The 8,042-nt window shown below is 33.7% G+C and overlaps 1 long non-coding RNA gene across 1 annotated transcript; it reads left to right on the plus strand.

Moving 5' to 3' along the window:
- Positions 1–211: 211 nt before the first annotated feature.
- On the plus strand, positions 212–6,265 carry LOC145315011 (uncharacterized). Its single transcript, XR_013877904.1, has 3 exons — positions 212–560; positions 2,626–2,691; positions 6,085–6,265. It is a non-coding gene; the product is annotated as an uncharacterized LOC145315011 (long non-coding RNA).
- Positions 6,266–8,042: the final 1,777 nt, after the last annotated feature.

The raw sequence follows: 8,042 nt of genomic DNA on the forward strand, positions 1-8,042 counted from the left end.
GAGATGTACATCAATTTATCGGCGATTGTCTTATCCCCTTAGATCCCTGAGAATTATTAGTTATTGCAACAAATCCTTATACTAAAGTAACAGGATGTCTTGTGTTTGTGTGTTTGTCTGTGTGTTTGTACTGAAGGATCTCGCTAACCGCTGAACCGATCGGGTTCTCCTTAACAGGGTAGCTTCTCATAAGTCCCAAGAGAAATGACAAAAAAATCGAAATTTTTTAAAATTTAGGGGAGACTTCAACGTCAAATAAAGAGGTATCGTACTTAAAAAATTAACTTTAACAAACAAAAACATTTAAAGTGCCACTAGAGGCCTCTAGGGGCGTAGCCGCTAGTAATATATATGTTAAAACAATAATAACCAGTTTTGAGTTATACACAAAAGTTCCCAATATTTGTGGGAAGATGATTTTCCTTCAGTGTTTTTCTGTCAGAAATTCTTTACATAAAAATTCATCACAGAAAACCTAACTGAGTATTTAATTTTCAGATAAAATGAAGTCAGAAATAACTCAGATATTTTCAGCGTCACACTTGCTAGTTAAGCTTTAGGTAAGTTAATAATTTCATTTCATTTGTTCCACAAATTAAGAATGATATAAAATTAGCATATACCAGATTAGAAATTTCATCTTTTAATCTAAAGTTAAACTACCGGCTATAGAAGCTTTCATAAACTGAAGAACTCAATCGGTTCAGTAGCTACCGTAATCTTAAGACAAAAAAATAATATTTTATATAATAATCTGTAGTTTCTTGTTTATTTTGTGTTAGATTTTGTATGGTATTTAAATTTATGTATTTACACAAAGTAAAGACAGTAATCTTGTTTTTAATTCTTAAAAGCATTATCTAGGTAGTGTTATGAAAACTTTAGTTTTACTTAAGACGAGTTATTGAAAGCGAAGCTTTTCTATAATAAGAGTCGGTCCGTACGTCCGTCCGTCCGTAACAGTTCCCCCTTTTGTTAATTTAAACAGGTTAGAATTGTCCTATCGATTCCAAACTTTGTATGGTGATTCCTATAACAGTTAGGTACGACTTAGAAAGCGGAGCAACTCTATAATCGTTACCAGAAAGTCCATACATCCATTCAAAACAAGCTTATTAAACGTCAGTATGACCTTAAACAGTAACATGTCAAATTTTGCAACAAATTTACTAACAATTTTGTAAAGACATATGCATTAATATTCAGTTCTGAGACTCTGCAAGTGTTATGTTCGTTTGTCCTTCCATTTCAGAGCTTCGCTATTATGGATGTTGTTATCCTTGTTACCCGTATTTAAGCTACTAGAGATTTGGTCATTTTCTTTCTCTCTCTCTCTCTGCCCCCCCCCCCCCACACCCCCCAATTAGGATTAAAAACATATTGAATTTGAATTGTTTATTTTTTGTTGAAAAAAAGGTTGAATGTATACCAACTCTTTGAATACACGATTGTTTTAATATCCTTAAGTCTCAGCACATATATTATTAGAACCCGATTTAAAAGATCTAAAATAAACAAGAAACTTTGGCTACAGTAGGGCTAGCTCAATTGTTCAACTTCTTTCAGTTTTAAAATTGAATAACGGAGCCCAATCAATTCAGGACATTACTGTGTCCGCATTCTGTCATTCGTATGTCCGTCCTGTTGTCCGTCTAAGTAAGTTAGTAAAAAATCTTTTTAATTGGGGGTTCTTTTTTTGGTTAGTTTTTTTATTAAAGAGGACTATCCACGAACAAGAGTAAGTGATTCTAAGCATCTTCCAGCATCTTCCAGCATTGATCCTTAGCATTTTTTTAGTGAATATACTAGGTTCATGTTAATTATTTAGTTTATTGACTAAAACATTAGGTTTTAGCATGGTTTTGTATGAAAAAAACTTTGAAATGTTAAGCATAGTTTGGTGCAAATTCATCAAATGTTTTGATCAAACTGTTGTTTAAAAGCTCTGACACAAAAGTATATCATTTTTATTAAAAAAATATGTTTAGAAAAAGGGTTGGTAGCTTGTAATATTTTAAACAGTTTAATTAATGTACCTTTTGCAATTTACAGCATTTGATCATCATCATCGCCATTTATCTCTTCTTTCCAGAGCATAGGCCACGCACAATGGTTCTCCATTTATCTTTGAATTGGGCCTCAGTAGATGCTTCAAGCATTTGATGCTTTTATTTTATTTTGTCCTTTGAACTCAACAAAGTAGTTGATGATATTGTATCTAAAAATGCTTTACATTTTAAAGTTTTTTTTCATATAAAACCATGGTGAAGCATAACTTTTTAGTCGATAAACCAAATATTTAATATAAACCTAGTATATTCACTCAAAAAAATACTATGGATCAATGTTGGAAGGTGCCCTAAATTACTTGCTCATGTTCGTGGATTGTCCTCTTTGAGCTGATCTAAGAGGGCGATACATTTCTATATATTTTGTGGCATAATTTGTTGAAAAATCCTAAATAATTTTCCTTATACAAAGTGCCCCTAGCCAAAGAAGAAAATAAGTTGTATTTTTATTTCCTGTCAATGACAAATGGATTAAATCAAAAACACTCTAGGGAAAGTGGGGGGTCTGTATTGAAATTCATACTTAAACCGCCAATTAAAGTGTCTAATTATTTAGAACTGTGACTCCAAGATGCTTGTTTCCCCAGAAACTTTATTCCTGGCAGCGTTGTAACTCTTACAGGTATTTTTTTGATACAAAATTAAATATTGGTGATCTTTGAGTAACAACTTTAAAAAAAAAAAATATTTAGTTATTATGCTGTTTAAAGCAACATTATAGTTCTGTGGTTAGCGAAAGGAAAAGCAAAAAAATTTAGCTACTATACTTGTTTAAGAATAAGAGGATGTCTGTCTTTTTGTCTAGCAAAGGTTCTCATTAACCGCTGAACCAATATGGTTCTTCTTTACAGTGAAGCTTTTATATAATAGGTCCAGGGAGGTACACCTCTATTTTGGGAGAGGACACTTCCACCCTTATAAGATAAATCACCATTTATAGAAGGGAGAGGGGGGGGGGGTAATGCAACCATCTCGTAATCAATGTGTAAATAACACTTAGAATTTGAATTTCGATCTGAAATTTTGCATGAGTAATCCTCGGTAGGTTTTTTTTTCTTAAATCGAACAAAAAGTTTGAAAAATAACGGCTAACGGCTGGCGGCTCAGCCGTTTAGCATTTTTTTTTTGGCTATTTTCAAGGCAAATCCATCACAATACCTATCTCCACATCATACTCTTTGCCGCTCCAAAACGTTTTTAAACAGTTCTAGCAGGTAGTTGCTGGTACTAGAAATCTAAAAAATGTTTTTTTTCTATCATTTCACATGATTTAAAGCAAAAATATGTTGCAAAAAGTTGATTCCTACGTAATTTATGACAGATTTGCCCTAAAAATAGCCCCAAAAAATGGCTAAATGGCTCAGCCATTTAGCTGTTATTTTTTCAACTTTTGTTCAATTCAGGGAAAATAACCTACTAAGGATTACTCATGCAAAATTTCATATCGAAATTCGAATTCTAAGTGCCATTTACACTTTGATTACGAGATGGTTGCATTAACCCCCCCCCCCCCCTTAACAACCTCTCCCACCCAATTATTTTTGGAGAAAAAAAGTATGGCTTCAAAACGTTTAATCTCCGCTCGATTAGAACCGGATCTCAGCTTTATTGAATAATTATGTATAGCAACGTATTATATACAATTTTCCACGAATATCAAAATAAAAAGCAAAAGATTAATACCAGTTATTTTTAACTGAACAAAACCAACTAACTGGTTTAATCTTATGATTTTTATTTTGATATTCGTGGAAAATTGTATATAATCCGCGATAACCTATATATAATTCTATACGATAAATGAAATGTGGACTTCTTCACCCTCCCTCAAATGCACCTATAGGCCTTTAGTCGACAAAGAAAAAATATTAAAAACAATATTTTTTTGTTCAAATGCATTTTTGGAACAACCCCTTATCCTAATCAAAAATTCTTTTTTTGCATTTACAAAAATTAAACACATTATTCCTTTTATATGTTACCTATATAAAGTTATAAACTTTGGAATTGGAATTAGAAAATAAACGAATTAGCGGGTTTCGTTGTATTATCACAGTAGCTTTTTTCCTATTTCTAGCCCTGAGGGGGGCTCTAGTCCTGCAGGCCTATTTCCTAACCTTGCGGGGTAATCATTAACATTCAGTTAACGTAACCTACTGTAAAATAACTTATCAAAAGCTGCAATATACGACGAAACCCGCTACTTCGTTTTCGTTTCATAATTCTAAACTTTAGTTTGACTTAAAAAAAACTTTACTAGGGAAATGAGTTATTTTTTCTTGTCGTGATTTTGGTCCTACCCCAAACGTAAGAGTCCCAAACGTCAGAGTGGACAAACGCAAGAGTCCCAAACGCAAGAGTCCCAAACGTCAGAGTGGGACAAACGTCAGAGTAGACATTGCTTAAGTAAAACATCAGAGTCTATGCTATTTTAATTATATGACAAAAAATAGACAGTTAGGCCCCCTAGCCTGCCTAGCCGCGGGCGCTCGGCCCCCTAGCCTATAACCTAACCTAACCTAATCATAAAGAAAATGACTCTGGCTGCAGCACTCAGCACCCTGGCCTACCTAGCCGCAGCGCTCGGCCCCCTAGCCTGCCTAGCCGCGGGCGCTCGGCCCCCTAGCCTATAACCTAACCTAATCATAAAGAAAATGACTCTGGCTGCAGCACTCAGCACCCTGGCCTACCTAGCCGCAGCGCTTTAATGATTATAAAATCGAGACTCATACGTTTTACTTATAAAATGTCCACTCTGACGTTTGTCCCAAAAATCCTGCGTTTGTCCACTCTGACGTTTGTCCCACTCTGACGTTTGGGACTCTTGCGTTTGTCCACTCTGATGTTTTTCCACTCTGACGTTTGGGACTCTTACGTTTGTCGTGGAACCGTGATTTTTCTTTGAAGAGTTGTGGTAACCCCCCCCCCCCCCCTCCTCAAAAAAAGTAATAAATCACTAAAAGAAAGCTTCATTATTCAGGAGAACCATATCGGTACACGGACTCGGACATTCAGCCTTTTTTTATGAAAATCAATCTTGGAATCAAACTATCGGCTATACTCTTAGATGGGCAATTAATTCGGAGAGGGAGGGGATACAACTTCTTTACATTTACAATTTTAGTTTTACAAAATTGAAAGTAAAAAATGTTGGGGGGGGGGGGGGAGGGGAGTTATTATTTCTCTTAAAACGTTACCCCAAAATAGTTATAAACTTTCATAAAACCTATGAGAAGCTACATTGTACAGAAGAACCATTTAGGTTCAGCGGATAGCAATATCCTTGAATAAACGCAGACAGACACACATAAACAGACTGTAGTTGCACAGAAAGAATTTGAAATTATCTAAAGTAAAGTTTCATATAGGTCCTTAGATGGTTTCAGGCTATTTTTTATAAATAAGTCTTGGCATGGATTGGGCTATTTCTCTGCCCTTCTATATCCCTTCGAATAAAGAACCCCTGGATAATAGGGGCGCAGCCTCTAGTTTCAAGTAAAGTAAAAGTTCAAATAGCCTCAAGATAGTATTCCGTAGTAGGGATATAGCACAGAAACTAGAAATATATGTATATTTTTTCTTAAGAATTAAGTGAGAGGGATAGAGTTTGGCTTTAGGAAATAATTTACAGTCGTTACAGTAATTAGATACTTGTTTTGCAAAGTAGTGTGATGTATATGTGTCTGATTGGGTTTTAATTTTTGTTGTTGATAAAAGCATTAGATAATTAACCCCCACCCCCATATCACAACCAATAATCTCAACAAAACATTGATCTTACAGACAGACGGACTTTTGAATTGTAGAGTAACTAAAATAACAGGATTCTGTCATATATGTTAAATTTGACCCCTACTTTCATGGGCGATTTTTATCGGAAAGAAGGAGATACCATACTTCAAATTACTTAAGACCTTTCCTTGACCTATTTTTTTTTTATAGATTTATCGATAAGCGAGATCTTTATGTTAACACAGATATAGAAATATTCTTTATATTTTTTTTCATTTTTCAGGTGTTACTTTATGTTGAGATTCGAGAACTTCCAAAACCAAAACCTTCATAATAAATGAAATCAATGAACATTGTTTATTTTGTACTTTTTGTATTGTATTTTTAAAAATTTTGATTTAATAAAAACAACTGTAAATTCTGTGAATTCATTTGAATTTTAAGTATAAAACATTTTTAACAGATTACTTGTTTTTATGATATTTACAATGTTTAGCTTTTAATAGCGAGGCTACTTTATGATTAGAAATTTTCGTCTGTCTGCTATGTTAATTTGAAAACTAAAATTGGAGATTAAACTCAATTGCCGCAAGGAAAATATAATTTTCTCAGCTGCTTTATAGATAGACGGCTGATTATTTTTTGTGAAGATTATAATATCAGCTATTACTATACAACGCACTTGGTCCGTCAGGTTGTCTGTATTGTGCTAGAAAACATGAACCTAAGATGTAAGACAGAGGTCAGATTAAAAAAAATTGCTGACATTAAAGGTCAATATAACTATTTACCATCTATACTCTACAAAGATGGATGGCGAGGGTGACACTAAGAAACCAAACCAAAAGTTAAAGGAACCCCACTAAAGACAGAGTTACAGCACTGAACTTTGGCTTGGCGTGGTAGATATTAAAATGTATAATTTAGAACTGTGAATATAATGTGGAACTACAGCTATTGGCAAAAACTGCCGTTTTCCGCCGAAATTTTTTTTCTTTACTCGCTAAATCACATAATAATCGGAGACAATCTTAGTTTTTTCCTATCAAAGATTTTCAACTTATCAAAAAAATCTGAAGTGACGAGTGTAAATATAAGAAAATCCTCTTATAAATATTTCTTTTTTTCAATCCTTATTCTACTATATAAAGTAGAAAGTTTTTTTTTGTCTGTAGTGAAGGATTTCTCTAGTCGCTGAACCAATTTTAGAGTGAAGCTTCTTATATGTCCAAGGGTAGTTTTATGGTTTTTTATTTATAAAAAAAGTCGTTGTAAGGTTTTAAGCTATTTTACTGCACTTTCATATCCCTAGACACCAGGGACGCAGCCGCTAGTCCGTATGATAAAGTATCAGGATGTCTGTACCGATGGATCTCTCTCAACCGATCGGGTTCTCCTTTGCAGGGTAGCTTCTCATAGGTCCAAGAGGCGTAACAGCTAGATTTGAAAATTTTGATTTTCTCAAATGACTCAAATTATTTAATTTGGCTGAGGAAAGGCAAAATTAAATTTCGGCGGAAATTGGCTGTTTTCGGCAATAGATGCGGTTGTGATGGAAAGCAATTATGTAATTGTTACCAACATTTATCCTTTTTAAAAGTGAAGCTTTTCTATTATTAGGGTCAGTCAGTCCGTCCATAACAGTTAGCTCTTTTTTGTTAATTTATACATGTTAGATTTGTCCTATCGATTTAAAACTTTACATGGTGGTTCCTGTAGTGGTTAGGTACGATTTAGAAAGTGTAGCAACTCTAAAATCGTTACTAGAATATCAATATGTTTATTTTAAACATATTTATTTTTAACTTTTTTAACAAATATTTCTATGTGTTTTAATGAACCGATTGGTCTGAGTTTTGGAATCTGATTCGCACAACAAAGTACATCGTAACTCTATAATTATGTCTAAAAATGTAAGTATGTCCTTATCCTGCATTTCAGCAGTACAAGTTTACTTACAATTTTGTTTCGTATTTAATACATTTAAAGGGTGAGCAAAACAAATTCGTATATTTTAAAATTCAAATTGCACGGCTTGTGTTAATGTTAGAAAACAGGTGAGCATACCGTTAGAACTGCTATAAAGTCTATTTTTTGTAAATATAAAAACAATTCCTTGAGCATGTGAACATATAATCATGCACGCACTGCACAATTTAGTAAGATTTAGTTCAAAGATGCAATAAAATAAGATCTCATGTCTATCCTCCCCTCATAAAATATCTTCAACCTGTATGTCCA

Source organism: Acartia tonsa, chromosome 3 (genome assembly GCF_053477335.1).
Source record: "Acartia tonsa isolate MP-2025a chromosome 3, ASM5347733v1, whole genome shotgun sequence".
Lineage (NCBI taxonomy): Eukaryota > Metazoa > Arthropoda > Copepoda > Calanoida > Acartiidae > Acartia > Acartia tonsa.